The following is a 16,690-nucleotide window of genomic DNA, read 5'->3' as shown; positions in this document are numbered from 1 at the left end:
CACAGGAAAATACATCAGATGACAAAGGCTGCACAATCACACAATACTTGGAATCATTGCCTAACCAAGTTGACGCATATTTTTGAGGTACAAAATTCAATCCACGGTAATAGCCCAGTTGACAGGTATTTTGGAGGGACATAATTCAATCCGTGACACATGGTAAGCACTGAATAATATCACCCTATAATAAATAAATAGTAATATCACCCTCACATTCATTTTTATCTCAACACTCTTTTCCTTGTTTTTGACACACCACTAATCTTTTTTTTTTTTTGTAATCGTGATGTGGCTTATTGGTCCAGTTGTGAAGATTTTTTTTTTTTAATTTTACTGTGCTTTCAGTGCAAGTTTACAAATCAAGTCAGTCTCTCATAGAAAAACTTATATACACCTTTTTTTTTTTTTTTTTATATACTCCTAGTTGCTCTCCCCCTAAAGAGACAACACATTCCTTCTCTCCACCCTGTATTTCCATGTCCATTTAGCTTGCTTTTGTCCCCCTCGGCCTTCACATCTCCCCTCCAGACAAAAACTGCGAACATAGTCTCATGTGTCTACTTGATCCAAGAGGCTCACTCCTCACCAGTGTCATTTTCTATCTTATAGTGCAGTCCAATCCCTGTCTGAAGAGTTGGCTTTGGGAATGGTTCTTGTCTTGGGCTAACAGAAGGTCTGGGGACCATGAACTCCAGGGTCCTTCTAGTCTCAGTCAGACCATTAAGTCTGGTCTTTTTATGAGAATTTGAGGTCTGCCTCCCACTGTTCTGCTCCTTCTCTGTTGTGTTTCCTGTGATGGCAGTCATTGATTGTAGGCAGGAACCATCTAGTTCTGACTCAGGCTGATGTAGTCCCTGATTTATGAGGCCCTTTCTGTCTCTTGGGCTCATAATTACCTTGTGTCTTTGGTGTTCTTCATTCTCTTTTGCTCCATGTGGGTTGAGAGCAATTAATGCATCTTAGAATGGCATGCAGAATGTTTTCTTAATAGATTTTATTATGCCAATTGACCTAGATATTCCCTGAAATCATGGTCCCCAAATCCTTGCCTCTGCTACACTGGCCTTCGAAGTGTTTGATTTTTTCAGGAAACTTCTTTGCTTTTGGTTTAGTCCACTTGTGCTGACCTTGCCTGTATTGCGTGTTGTCTTTCCCTTTGCCTAAAATAGTTCTTGTCCTCTGTCTAATTCGTGAATACCCCTCTCCCTCCCTCCCTTCCTTCTGCCCCTTGTAACCATCAAAGAATATTTTCTCCTCCACTTAAATTATTTCTTGAGTTCTTATAATAGTTGTCTCATACACTATTTGTCCGTTTGCAACTGACTAATTTCACTCAGCATAATGCCTTCCAGATTCCTCCATGTTATGAAATATTTCATAGATTCATCTTTGTTCTTTATTGCTGCATAGTATTCCACTGTATGAATGTACCATAATTTATTTACTCATTCATCCGTTAATGGGCACCTTGTTTGCTTCCATCTTTTTGCTATTGTAAACAGTGCTGCAATAAACATGGGTGTGCATATATCAGTTTGTGTAAAGGCTCTTATTTCTCTAGGATATATTCCAAGGAGTGGGATTCCTGGATCGTATGGTAGTTCTATTTCTAGCTTTTTAAAGAAAAGCCAAATCAATTTCAAAAGAAGTTGTACCATTTTACATTCGGACCAGCACTCTGTCAGTGTTCCAGAGTCTCCACCACCTCTCTAACGTTCATTATTTTTTGTTTTTTGGATTAATGTCAGCCTCGTTGGAATCGGATGGAATCTCATTGCACTTTTGATTTGCATTCCTCTAATGGCGAATGATCATGTGCATCTCTTCCTGTATCTGTTAGCTACCTGAATGTCCTCTTTAGTGAAGTGCCTGTTCATATCCTTTGCCCATTTTTTAATCTGGTTATTTTTCTTTTAATAGTTGAGTTTTTGCAATAACATGTAGATTTTAGAGATCAGCCACTGATCAGATATATCATAGCTAAAAACTTTTTCCCAGTCTCTCGGTAATCTTTTTGCTGTTTTGATGAAGCCTTTGGATGAGCATAGGTGTTTGACTTTTAGGAGTTCTCAGTTATCTGATTTCTCTTCTGGTGTTTGTACATTGTTAGTAATGTTTTGTATACTGCTTATGCCATTTATTAGGGCTCTTATTTTTTCTTCCATGATCTTTATCGTTCTAGATTTTGTATTTAGGTCTTTGATCCATTTTGAGTTGTTTTTTGTGCATGGTATGAGGTATGGGTCTTGTTTCATTTTTTTTGCAGATGGATATCCAGTTATGTCAACACCATTTGTTAGAGGGATTCTCTTTTCCCCATTTAACAAACTTTTGGCCTTTGTCAAATTTCAGCTGCTGGTATGTGGATGGATTTATGCCTGGATTCTCAATTCCGTTCTATTGGCCTATGTGTCTGTTGTTCTACCAGTACTAGGCTGTTTTGACTACTGTGGCGGTATAATATGTCCCAAAATCAGGTAGTGTAAGGTCTCCCACTTTGTTCTTTTTCAGTAATGCTTACCTTATTTGGGGCCTCTTGCCCTTCCATATGAAGTTGTTGATTTCTTTCTCCATCTCATTAAAAAATGTCACTGGTATTTGGATCAGGATTGCCTAATATCTAGAGATCGCTTTAGCCAAAATAGACATTTTTACAATGCTGAGTCTTCCTATCCACGAGCGAGGTATGTTTTTCCACTTCTGTAAGTCTCTTTTGGTTTCTTGCAGTAGTGTCTTATAGTTTTCTTTGTATAGCTCTTTTGCATCTCTTGTTAGATTTATTCCTAAGTATTTTACCTTTTTGGGGGCTATTGCAACTTGTACTGACTTAGTGATTTCCTCTTCGAAGCTCTCTTTATTGGTGTAGGAGAATCCAAGTGATTCATGCATGTTTATCTTGTATCCTGATATGCTGCTAAACTCTTCTATTAGTCTCAATAGTTTTCTTGAGGATTCCTTAAGGTTTTCTGTGTATAAGATCAAGTCATCTGCAAACAGATACTTTGACCTCTTTGCCAATTTGGATGCCCTTTATTTCTTTATTTAGCCTAATAGCTCTGGCTAGGACATCTAGTACAATGTTGAAAAAAAGTGATAATGAATGGCATCCTTGCCCAGTTCCTATTTTCAAGCGGAATGCTTTCAATTTCTCTCTGTTAAGGATGATGTTGGTAACTCTTGGCTTTGTATACTAAGCCATTTAATATGTTGAGGAATTTTCCTTCTATTCCTATTTTGCTGAGAGCTTTTATCATGAATCGGTGTTGGACTTTGTCAAATGCCTTTTCTGCATCATTTGATAAGATCATGGGATTCTTGTCTTTTATTTTATTTATGTGATGGATTAAATTGATTGCTTTTCTAATGTTGAACCATCCCTGCATACCTGGTAAGAATCTCACTTGGTCATGGTGAATTATGTTTTTGATATGTTGTTGAATTGTATTGGCTAAAATTTTGTTGAGAAATTTTGCATATAGGATATTTACCTGTAATTTTCTTTTTTTGTGGAGGCTTTACCTGGATTTGGTGTCAGGGTTATGTTGGCTTCATAGAATGAGTTTGGGAGTATTCCATCCTTTTGTATGCTCTGAAATACCTTTAGTAGTAGTGGTGTCAAGGCTTCTCTGAAAGTTTGGTAGAATTCTTCAGTGAAGCCGTCAGGGCCAGGGCTTTTCTTTGTTGGGAGTTTTTTTTTTTTTTTTTTTAATACTTTTTCAATCTCTTCTTTTGTTTTTGGTTTATTTAGTTGTTCTGCCTGTGTTTGTGTTAGTTTAGGAATGTAATGTATTTACAGAAACTTGTCCATTTCCTCTAGGTTTTCAATTTTGTTAGGAGTACAACTTTTCATAGTACTCTGCTATGATTTTTTAAATTTCAGTTGGGTCTGTTGTGATATTGCCCATCTCATTTCTCATTTGGGTTATTTGCTTCCTCTCCTGTTTTTCTTTTGTCAGCCTGGCCAGTGGTTTACTGATATTGTTAATCATTTCAAAGAACCAGCTTTTGGTGTTGTTAATTCTTTCAATTGTTTTTCTGTTTTATGTAATTCTGCTCTAATTTTTATTATTTGCTTTCTTCTGGTGCCTGAAGGTTTCTTTGGTTGGTCTCCACTTGTTCCAATTGTAGGAATAAATCTTCAATTTTGGCCCTTTCTTCTTTTTGTATGTGTGCTTTTATTGCTATAAATTGACCTCCGAGCACTACTTTCGTTGTGTCCCAAAGGTTCTGATAGGAAGTCTTTTCATCCTTATTGGATTCTATGAATTTCTTTATTCCATCCTTAATTTGTTCGATAATCCAATCGTTTTCAAGCAAGGTGTTGTTCAGTTTCCATGTGTTTGATTTCTGTTCCCTGATTTTTCTGTTATTGACTTCTAGTTTTATGTCTTCATGGTCAGAGAAGAGGCTTTGTAATATTTCAATATTTTAGATTCTGTTAAGGCTTGCTTTTCGGCCTAATCCGTAGTCTATTCTAGAGAATGTTCCATGTGCATTGGAACAGAAAGTATACTTGGATGCTGTTGGCTGGAGTGTTCTGTACATTTCTATGAGGTCAAGTTGGTTAATTGTGCCATTTAACCCTCCATGTCTTTACTGATCTTCTTTCTCGATGTTCTGTCCTTCACTGAAAGTGGTGTGCTGAAGTCTCTTACTATTACTGTGGAGCTGTCTGTTTTGCATTTCAATGCTGTTAGATTGTTTCAATGTTGTTTTATGTATCTTGAAGGCCTGCTGTTGGGTGTATAAATATTTAATATAGTAATGTCCCCTTGGTATAAAAAAAAAATTTTTTTTTTTTTTTTTGGCATACTGTCCCCTTAATCATTATACAGTGTCCTTCCTTGCCCTTTGTGGTAGATTTAAGTTTCAAGTCTGTTTTGTCAGAAATTAGTATAGCCACTCCTGCTCTTTTTTGATTGTTGTTTGCTTGTTATATTTTTTCCATCCTTTGAATTTTAGTTTGTTTGTGTCTTTAATTCTAAGGTGTGTCTCATGTAGGCAGCATATAGACGGATCATGTTTCTTTATGCCTTCTGCAACTCTCTGTCTCTCTATTGGTGCATTTAGTCCATTTACATTCAGAGTGATTATGGATAGGTATGAATTTAGTGCTGCCATTTTGATTCCTTTTTTGTGTGTGTTGTTGACAGTTTCATTTTTCCATTTTTTTTGTGTTGAGTAGTTTTTCTTTGTAAATTATGTGTTCTTCTTTTTCACTGTAGTTGATTTTGTTTTTGTCGAGTCTTTATGTTTTCTTGTTTTTTTATTTTGATGCGCAGGATTGTTAGTCTTTTTTGTGGTTACCTTAATATTTACCCATTTTTCCAAATTTAAACCTAACTCATATCTCCCTATATCGCCTTGACTTTCTCTCTGTATGGAAGAGCTATGCCTACTTTATTTAGTCCCTTTTTATTGATTTAATGTTGTCATTTTTACATAATGACATCACTGATTCCCTGTTTTGAGCATTTTTTATCTTAGTTTATTTTTGTGATTTCCCTATCTGGGTTGATATCTGGTTGCTCTGTCCTGTGTTCTAGTGTTGGCTTGGTACCTGATATTACTGATTTTCTAACCATGGAATTCCCTTCAGTATTCCTTGTAGTTTTTGTTTGGTTTTTGCAAATTCCCTAAGCTTCTGTTTATCTGGAAATGTTTTAATTTTGCCTTCATCTTTGAGAGACACTTTTCCTGGATATATGCTTCTCGCCTGGCAATTTTTCTCCTGCAATGTTTTATATATGTTATCCCATTGCCTTCTTGCCTTAATGGTTTTTGCCGTGTAGTCCAAGCTTATTCTTTTTGATTCTCCTTTGTAGGTGACTTTTCTCTTATCCCTGGCTGCTCTTAAAATTTTCTCTTTAACTTTGGTTTTGGAAAGTTTCATTATAATATGTCTTGGTGACTTTCTTTTGGGATCTACCTTGTATGGGGTTCGATGAGCATCTTGAAAAGATATCCTTTTGTCTTTCATGATGTCTAGGAAGTTTTCTGCCAACAAATCTTCAACAATTCTCTCTATTTTCTGTTATCCCTCCCTGTTATGGTATTCCAATCACTCACAAGTTATTCTTCTTAATAGAGTCCCACATGATTCTTAGGGTTATTTCATTTTTTTTAATTCTTTTATCTGATTTTTCTTCAACTATATTGTTGCCAAGTGTTCTATCTTCATTCTCACTAATTCTGCCTTCCATTTCCTCAATTCTGCTCCTCTGGCTTTCTATTGATTTGTCTTATTCTGCAATTTTATTGTTAATCTTCTGAATTTCTGTTTTCTGTCTCTCTATGGATTCTTGCAGCTTATTAAATTTTTCATTATGTTCTTGAATAATCATTTTAATTTCCACAACTGCTTTATCTGTGTGTTCCTTGGCTTGTTCTGCAGTTTGTCTGATCTCGTTCCTGATGTCTTGAAGAGTTCCATATATTAACCTTTTGTATTCTATAACGGGTAATTCCAGGAATACACCTTCATCAGGGAGAGTCCTTGATTGTTTTGGGAGTTTGTTGAAGCAATCATGGCCTATTTCTTTATGTGATTTGATATTGACTATTGTCTTTGAGACATCTATAACTCTTTGTATTAATTTATTTTATGTTTTCTCACTCTCTCCTAGTTTCTTGCTTTGTTTTGTTTTGATATACCCATATAGGCTCCTAGAGTGACCTAACTTGATTATTGGAGCCTTTGAAGCACTAATGTCCTGTTACCAGATGGCTAAAGCTGTTACCAGGTATATGAGCCTAGGAGTCCATTCACTATTCTTGTATGGATTCAGATCAGGTGTCCTGATAGTCGGTCACCTAGTGTGTAGTGTAGACTCTCACCTACTATCTTAGAGGAGCAGTGGTGATTGGTGTATGCACAGGTTTCTGGTAGCAGCAGGGGGTCACATTCTGAGGAAGGCAGGAGGCTGACAACTTTCCTCTGAGTCTCTGTGAGGAAGTCATGTCCCTGTTCTCTAGAGTGCTCTGGCGGGTGAGCTCTGCAGCCATACCATAGGCACCCAATGCTTTTACCTGTAAGGACTGGTAGGCACCACTTGTCCTTGGAGCCCTTTTGTGGGTGGCTAGGTGGCATGGTTGTAGTCTCCAGTCCTTAGGCCCCTGTTGTGGGTAGGTGAAGGCCTTGTTTAATAGGCAGAGCAGCATCATACATCCAAAACCTCCCTCTGTACCACACACCTGAAACAGTTAGTCAGGCCTCAAACAGATTTGCCCTTGCAATACAATAGCCAGATCCCATCTGGTGTAGTCTAGCCACCTGGACCCATGCAAAGGTGAAAGACACCATCTGTGGATCATTTGAGCCTGGACTGCAGCTGCTTCTGCTCTGAGTTTCCAGTTTAGGGGAGTTGGCAGAACATTTTTTTCCATGTTTGTTAATTTGTTTCTTCTCCAAGGCCAGGAGAAGAGCTCAGGAAATGCAGTGGACCCTATCTCAGGCCCAGGGAAATCAACTGTTAATGAAGCCAGCTGGGGGAGAGGGAGAAGGGATCAGATAGACAGGATAGAGTTCTTTCAAAGGAGGAGCTATTAGATCCGCATAGTAAATTAGACAAAATCACTTATCTTGTGCCAAGAGCGCTGTTTTATCTTAGGTTCCAGAGGTGTGTGTAGCCTGTGCGCAGTGACTGGGTCTCCACCAAGATTGCCGCAGGGGTTTAGGGCTGCGTCCCATCCTTGCTTTCTTTCACTGAACCTGCCCCATCCTAAACACCATGGCCAGCCCTACAGCCACCTCACCAGGACTCAAGGGTGCCGGCACTTTGGTCGTCTTCTTTCATTGAAGCTACCACTTCCTAAATGCCACTGCCTGCTCCACTGCAGACACACCCAGGGCTAGGGGTGCACCACTTTGCTTGTCTTCTTTTGCTGAAGTGGCCATGTCTCCAAAAACTACCATCAGCCCTGCTAGAATTGCATAAAGGAATTGGGCTGAGGCACTGCTGTGGGCTGGGCAACTCCTCACTGCTTCTGCACCATCTCTCCCAACCCCATCACTAAGTCCAATTTCTTAACTTTGCCTTTGATGCTCAGGGTTCCTAGCTTGTCATATATATAATTGATTCACTTGTTTTTTTTTTTTTTTTGATCTTTGTTGTAAGACGGATCACCAGAAGAGTCTAACTACTCCACCATCTTGGCCTTGCCTCCAATTTTTTTTTATACCACCAATCTTTGATGATTTTTTTTTTATCTCTTTGTATTGATTTTTTTTTTTTTTTTTTTTTTTTATTGAACATGGAACAGTCATCTGGGTATCCCAAGCCAGGAACTCATCAATTTCCTTCAAAACTCCCATCTCAGATATACGTATGCTTTCTGCTTTGGTCTTTAATGCCATCAAAGGATTGGTAATAGATCTTCTTTGAAGGTGAGTACAAAATACATCAAGACAACAAGCCTAAAAGCTGCAAAGACAACGTTGTCTAAACACCATGCAAAATTTCCATTCTGTAGCTATGGTTCTCCAGAACAAAAGCTCCAAGGGTCATGGACAACTTCAGGTTATACAAGAATATGTAGCACATGGTGCTTTGGGAATGAATGAGTTTTACCTTTCTTCATAGGAACTTCTGGATTCTCTTCATTGGAAAACACACTTCTTTCTTGGATGTAGAGCTCAATTTGAGTGATATACTTAATGTTGGCTATTCAGTGACTTTCCAGAGCCACTATTTCTGTATTTTTGTATTGGTTCCAGTATCCAATGTACTGTCTAATGGGAAATCAGCCTACATCAGTGGTCAATACATTATTTTTGTACTTTCTGTTAATACTTGCCTCATGTTAATTGCAGTGAATGGTTTCTCTGATATGACAGAGATAAGACAGGAGAGCAGACATGAGTAGCTAAAAGAAGAAATGGAAGGTGAAATGGGGAAGAAACCATATAGGGATAGATAGGCCTTCTGTCATATACTGATGACTTGTTAAAATATGCTTAACTGTGGGGAAAAAAAATTAAACCACTATAACTTGGTATAATATGCCTAACTATGGGAAAAAATTAAACCACTGTGAGCCTTAGCAATCTAATATGTAAAATAAGTATACTAGTAATTGTTGTGTAGTCCCTGTTTAGTGCAAATGTTTAAGGTGCCAAAGAAGAATGTCCTGGTGATACAATTCCAAAAAATGAACACTGAAAATCCTGTGGAGCATACCTCCACTTTGACACACATGAGATTGCCATGAGTCAGAATCAACTCAATGGCAACCAGTACTTAGTTACTGGTAGTATATGTTTGGCAGAAGAGGTGAGAAGATTGCAAATAAGGCATGGGAAGTGCTTCCTTTTCGAAGCTGTTAGGTGTCATTGAGTAAATGTTCAACTCTTATTGATCTCATGTGACAGATCAGAACTACCACATAGGGTTTTCTAGGCTGTAATCGTTACAGAAACATATTGCCAGGTCTTTGTTCTGCAGAGTCACTTGGCGGGTTTGAACTTCTAACATTCCAGTTAACATCCGAGTGCTTAGCCATTGCACAGCCAGGGCTCAGAACACTCATTATTCTAAGTTTTCAGAACTGTTCTTTGGATGTTCAGAGACTGATCAGTACTAAGAAACACACTTATAGCACAGAAAGAAAAAAGATATAATTCCACCTGTTTTTTATTTTCATGACCCATAATACAAGGATCCCAGAGTCCATACTTTCAACATAGAACAGAGACAGAGAGGGAGAGTTAGAGATATCTGAATGATAAGAATTAGATCTGTTTCACAATGCATAAATAAACACGTACCTCAAATTTCTGCTTCTCTTCCTCCGTAAAATTCCCACAGGAAAGCACTCCACAGTGATTGAGTTCATCCTCGCTGGGCTAACAGAAAAACCAGAGCTCCAGCTTCCCCTCTTTCTTTTTTTCTTAGCAACCTATGTGGTCACAGTGATGGGGGACCTAGGCATGATCACACTGATTGGGCTTAGTTCTCACCTGCACACCCCCATGTACTATTTCCTTAGCAGTTTGTCCTTCATTGATCTCTGCTATTCCACTGTCATACTCCTAAAATGCTGGTGAACTTTGTGACAGAGAAAAACATCATCTCCTGTCGTGAATGCATGACTCAGCTCTATTTCTTTGTTTTTGATATTGCAGAGTGTCATATGTTGGCTGTGATGGCATTGATCACTGTGTTGCCATCTGTAATATTTTGCTTTACAATGTCACCATGTCTTACCAAGTCTGCTCTTGGTTGGTAGTTGAGGTGTATATGACGGGCTTAATTGGTGCCACAGTTCACACAGGTTGCACGCTAAGAGTGATTTTCTGCAAGGCTAAAATTATCAACCATTACATCTGTGATCTTTTTCCACTACTGGAGCTCTCCTGCTCCAGCACATATACCAATGAACCGGTACTCTTTTGCTTCAGTGGGCTCAATATTCTTGGACCAGCCTTGGCCATCCTTGGCTTGTATATCTTCATCATTGCCAGCATCCTGCAAATCCACTCCACTGCTGGCAGGTCCAAAGCCTTCAGCATATGCTGCTCTCACATCTCGGCTGTTTCCATCTTCTATGGTTCTCTAGCATTCATGTATCTGCAGTCATCAAATGTCAGCTCCATGGACCAAGGCAAAGTGTCTTCTGTGTTTTACACCATTATTGTGCCAATGCTGAACCCCCAATCTACAGCCTGAAGAATAAGGATGTCAAAGTTGCCTTAAATAAAATCATTGAGAAGAGATTATTTTGCTTTAACAAAGATTTATAGTTTCTGGAGAAGATTCTGTAAGAAAGGAATCCAAAGTCAGTAATATATATACAAAAATAGTGAGATTATTGACAACACTTGATTATTTGGAAGAAAGACCCCAAGGATAAGACTGGATTCCAAGTATCACTTGGAGGGCAGTGACATGAGTGGCAGTGTCAAGTTTAGGATTTTCCATAGGTCACCCACAGTAACCCACATTACCTCTAATCATTTTTTGAAAAATCTTCAAAGGCCTTCATTTGGGGGATTAGAATTTGTATATGTGGAATTTGGCAATTTGTTACATAAGATTTACCTATCATTACTCATAAAATGATCTGTTTGGTCTGTATCCTTTGATCCTCGTAATAATTTGTGTATTGGCCTTTGTTTATTAAAAAGTGTACAAATAAACTGGAAAAAATATGATCTCTAAAATAAATAATTTGAAATCATTTGAAATGTACAAAATTCAATCCCTATTACTTACTAATTGCAGATAATCGTATTAAGGAATATAGGGGAATGTGATGGCTAGTGAGACATAACTACCATACACAAAATGATAACTCTATGGTAGAAGAGATTGATAGACTAAACAGGGCTGAATACATTATGTGTATTTTTAATTATTTCTTTTGCAACACTCTTCTTCATGGTTTTAGTATCTTGCTACCACCTCCATTTCCCAAAGAATCCTATATTCATTTTCCCCTAATTCTAAAAGGTTTTTCTTTTCACACATATTATAGAATCACAGATGTAGAAGTGACATTCTCTGACTGTGCATTAAACCATATGGATCATTTCTGTGACCCTAATGCCTTGCAGCATGTTTTTTCCTTTCCAAAAAGGGCAATTGAGAGCTTGACATAACTAATGCCATAATGATATGCTAAGTAACCTGTAAAACTTTTTTAACTGTACCAGCTGCACTGGCTTTTTTCCAAAAGTGTATGGGGGCTTCTCAGCTCTTGTGGTCTTGGTCTTCCTCCTCTTCTTGTTCTTTTGGGAGATGGCCTTCAGCCTGCAAGATGACAGCTAGGAAGGCTGCCTGGCACTTTTAGTCTGCAACTTTCTTTCTTGCTTCTTATCTTGGTCAGGGTAAACTTGGCAGGCCAGTTCCGCTAGCCAAGATATTTTTATATAACTTTTTTTTTGCTTGTTACAAACATACAATTAGAGTCCACATGTCCAGTATGCATATCTTTAGCTTAATAAAGAGTTTCTTATAACTGTTTTGTGGTGTGTGCTCATTAGACCATCTATGGGCTAGGTAATGCTTGCAAAAATGATATGTAAGCTCCAATGTAAAAAATTGCTTTTCGGGACTCCATAAAGACAGCCTGTGTTGCTGTCAGGCTACCTGTTAGTGTCACCTCCTAATAAACTTTCACTCTCTTTCTGACTGGAGTACGTTTCATTGGTTCAATGGCTTCAGGGAATGGAGTAGCATAGGGTAACAAATTTTGGCGCCCAATATGTTGCTTGAATTACTCTGGTGCTAGTTCTGTCTCCCTAAGGACTGAGCCCTGGGAAGGACCGAGGAAGAGAGAAGGTTCACCCCCGTTGAGTTTTTGAAGTCTCTCCACATGTGGTGGCCCAGAGGTCCAGTGATGGGTGGGGTGGGGGGGACCCCATGGCACTGAGCTCCAGACAGAGGGAGAAAGTTTCCCTGCCAAAGTAGGTAACTAAGCATCCTGTGGCAAACCCTCTGTAAATGCCATAGGGGTGTCGATTCTCATAGACTCCATCCAAGAATGGGTATCTGGGTCCCATGAAGATGGAGGAGAGACTAGTGAGGTTCACAGTTAGAAGTGGGTACCCAGAGAGTAAGGTTCTGGCTGAGAGTCCACTAGGAACTGGAATTATTTCAGAGGGGATTCCCTAAGGAAGAGACATCTTAAAATTTTGTGTAATCAAGTGTGGCCTCAATACCAGCTTCCAGACGGGGTCAGAAGGCCAGTGAATGATCTGTTTTGTTTTTGAACTAACAAGTGAGATTAAAAAAATAATAATAAAAAAAAAAACCTGCATGTAGAATGTTTTATGACATTACAGAATGAGAAAAAGGATAAAACTTTTGTTTTAGCCCTTCCTCTGCAGATCCAAACTGAAGATGGAGAAAGGGATGAAGAACCATTGAATGTTCTTCTTATTCCCCCACCTCGAAAAGCCCCCATCAGCAACTATAAGTGACCCCTCTCTTGTGGTATCAGAGGATGAGGATTGGAAGGCATTAAAAAGGGGTGGAGGAGGTGAGATATATATGGTCTCCACTCCCCATACCAGGTGTTGGGCACAATTCACCCCAGTTCCCCCAGGAGGGCTTTACCCACTCTGGAAGGTGTCAGTCCCAGCTGCAGAAGGGCCACCTCAGATAATGGGGGTCCATAATCCATCCTGAAGCATGACAGCAGAGATCTAAGAGAAAGTAGAAAAAGTATGAAGATGAAGGATAAATATGGATGGAGAAAGAAGAAACCCTGGAAGATAGATATTATTAAAAAAATTACTGAAAAATGTAAAGTCAGGAACAGTCAATTAAATAGAAGGGAGATTTTCAGAGTTTTAAGAAAGGGGAAGCCCTTCATAGATATAAAACCATGTAAACAACCATGAAGGAATGATATTTTCACTTCAGAGGAAGAGTTAGAAAGGCAGGCTGAGCACCTGTGTATTTTAGACTACTTTGAATGCTGGGGATAAATGTGGTTAAGAAGAAAATAAACTCTGCCTGAACTGGTCTTTGTTTCCCAAGTGCTGCTTTGGAAACAAGGACCTTGGGATGGGGAATTTATAGTAGTTCATGAAATTAAGCATTTCCTTCTTTTGCCTCTGTTAATAAATCACCTTCAAGTGTACAAGACTGTATAATGAAGAGCATTGTATGCAAGTGGAATGAATAAATGAATATGTATACTACTGATTTGGGAGGGGGTAGGCTAGAAAGGAGGCTAAGAAAAAGAAAGAGACCAGGATATGAAGAAACAGGCCAATCTACTGGCCATTGCCTAGAATCAACTAGAGGAAAACAATGAGACCAAGGTAAGGATGCCCTCCCCCCAAAAATGTGCATTTTGCAAGGAGGAAGGACACTAGAAAAATGAGCATCCCAAAAGAAAGAAGGGAAAAGGGCCCGACAAAATTGAAAGGGGGGAGAAGCTTTTTCAAGGAGTTATGGAAGAGCAGGAGGAGGACTCTGAATGACAGAGACAGGGGGAGACAGCTTTTCACTTCCCTCCTACTGACCCCCTGGTAAAAGTTATGATACTGGAGCAGCCTTCTCGGAACTCACCCAGTAGCCTAAAGGACTTCCTTGACCAGCAGTACTGAGGTTGTCGGGGTTACTGGAAAAGAGGTAACTAGACCATTTTTGTAGCCAGGCAATGTGAAATAGGAAAAACCAAAATGTCCCACCAGTTTCTATACATGCCCGAATGCCCAGTTCCCCCTTATCGGGGTGGGATTTCCCAAGTAAAGTGCATGCTGAAACGTCTTGATGAGAAAAGCTTGTCTCTGACAGTAACACCAGCAAACCCTCACACGGGACAACTCGGCCCAGAAAGCCGAATTTGTTACCATATAAGAGCCTTGGAATTGGCAGAAGGTAAGAGAATTACAATATACACAGATTCGAATTCTGTTTTTAAAGCTCTGCATGCACATGGAACCTTATGGAAAGAAAAAAGTCTCCTGAATGCAGGAGGGAAAAAAAAAAATTAAGTATGGAACTGAACTGTTGCAACTTTTGGACACTGTCTTAAAACCTCAAAAGGTGGCAGTAGTCTACTGCTGAGCTCACCAAAAAAGAAATACTACGAGGAAATATCCCCAATATACTCAGGAAGATCTACAGAGAACTCAAGACTATGGTGCCACCCAGAGTCAGAGCTGGAAACACATCCCTGATGGTAAGATTTTCATCCCCAACAATCAAGTTTTTAACTTAATTTTTTATTTACATCAGGATTCACATTTTGGGAGAGAACCATGTTTGATTAGATATCAAAACATGTCTTGAGAAAAAAGCTCATTATCATGCGGTTGACATTTGCTTACTTTGTGCAGTTAATAATCCAAAGACTCATGGGCTCAAGATTTCCAGCACTCAAGGAATGAGGCCCTTTCCAGGTGAAATATGGCAAACTGACTTTTGTGAAGTGTTCAAAACTAAACATCTGATGAAATATATATTTACTGGTGTGTGTAGATTCTTTTTCAGGATGGGTAAAAGCTTTTCCTTTGCTGGACTGAGACAGCTAGAGAGTGGTACGACAGGTTTCGGCTGCTTTTGGAATAAAGTGGAAACTTCACACAGCATGGAGATCTCAATCTTGTGGAAAGGTTGAATGAATGAATCAGACCATAAAATGTGATCTTAATAAACTGTGTCAAGAGCCCAGGCTGCCCTGAACAGATGTTCTGTCACTGGCTTGCCTCCAAGTCTGTATTGCACTTTGAGATACTTTATGGGAGACCAAATTGTCTCAACCAACTCTCCCCACAATCCTCCACTTAAACTCCTGATGTAATGATGTCTCAATACTTGCTTTCTCTAACCAAAATTCTTTCCCAGTTACATCGGGCAGTGTGGATCTGGCAGAATTTCCCTCCTGAGATAGCTGCACACTTTTTCCAACCTAGGAATCAGGTGCTTTTCCACATGTAGAAGGAACTCCCTTTACAGCTCAAGTGGACTGGATCCTTCACCATACTACTCAGCACTCATACAAGCATGAAGTTTGCAGAAGTGAACCGAAGACCCGTCATTCCTAAGTCAAGCTCTGTCCAGCCAATAGTGACAAGAAGGATTGGAAAGCCCAACCCATCCACAGCTTAAAGTTAAGATTTTCTAGGGTTAAAAAGTAAAAATGTTGAGGGGGCCAAGATGGCTGACTAGGCAGACGCTACCTAGGATTCCTCTAGCAACAAAGACTCAGAAAAACAAGTGAATCGATCACATACTTGACAATCTAAGAACCCTGACCATCAAACACAGATCTAAAGAGTTGACCTGAGTGACAGGTGAGCGAAAAGCTGCACCCTGAACCAGCAACCGCTTCTGGAACCCGCGACCCACCCCACAGCCTTGAGCCCCTGCGGTTCCCTGGTGCCAAGTGGTGGGGCTGACTGCGGCTTGCTGAGATGGGGCAGGCACGGGACACAGCCCTAACCCCTAGCCCCCTGGGGTAACCTCTGTAGAGAATCAGCCAGCGCAAGCATGCTGCACACTGATGGGGCTAATGAGACAACGAACAACCAAGGGGAAGCAGCAACTCTTTTCGGAGCCTGGAGCCAGCGTCCTAGTCGGAAAACCTTCGCGCCGGACTTTGGACTGGGAGCAGGGGAGCTGAGCACGTCATCCTGAGATGGTGCAAACACGGGGCACAGCCCTAGCCCCCTGAAGTGACCTTGCAGGAAGCCCGGCCAGTGCACGCAGGCAGCACTGTGACACGGCTGAGAGTAGAAGAAGTTACCGGGAGGCAGCGACTGATTTTGGAGCTGGGAGTGAGGCATCCCAGCCAGGGAACCTTGGCACTGGGCTTTGGACTGGGAGAGGAGGAAATAACCACAGCTTCTGAGACAGCACGAGCACAGGACGCGGGCCTGACCCTTGGGGGCAATCTCTGCCCAGCCAGTGCACATAGTCGACATGTCCCTCAGGATTCTCAGGTGAAACAGTCATCCCAAGCAAGATAAGTAACTGTCTATATTAATGGGTGTACTCTCTGCTATCTATCTGATCCCTCCCCTCCCCTTCCCAGGTGGCTTCATTAACATTGGAAAAACTGCCAGCTAAGGATCATTTATCCAGCAAAACTCTCTCTGAAATAAGAAGGTGAAATTAAGACATTTACAGATAAACACAAGCTTAGAGAATTTGCAAAAACCAAACCAAAGCTACAAGAAATACTAAAGGACATTTTTTGGTCCCAAAATAAATAACATCAGATACCAGCA

The 16,690-nt window shown here is 40.0% G+C and overlaps 1 pseudogene; it reads left to right on the top strand.

The window, feature by feature from the left end:
- LOC135227722 (olfactory receptor 8G50-like) overlaps positions 1-10,744 on the top strand; it is a 66,131-nt pseudogene extending 55,387 nt beyond the window's left edge.
- The last annotated feature ends 5,946 nt before the right edge of the window (positions 10,745-16,690 follow it).

The sequence above is a fragment of the Loxodonta africana genome, chromosome 15 (genome assembly GCF_030014295.1).
Source record: "Loxodonta africana isolate mLoxAfr1 chromosome 15, mLoxAfr1.hap2, whole genome shotgun sequence".
NCBI classification, from domain to species: Eukaryota; Metazoa; Chordata; class Mammalia; order Proboscidea; family Elephantidae; genus Loxodonta; species Loxodonta africana.
The sequence above is the reverse complement of the archived record's forward strand: the minus strand, read 5'-3'. Positions and strand labels throughout refer to the sequence as shown.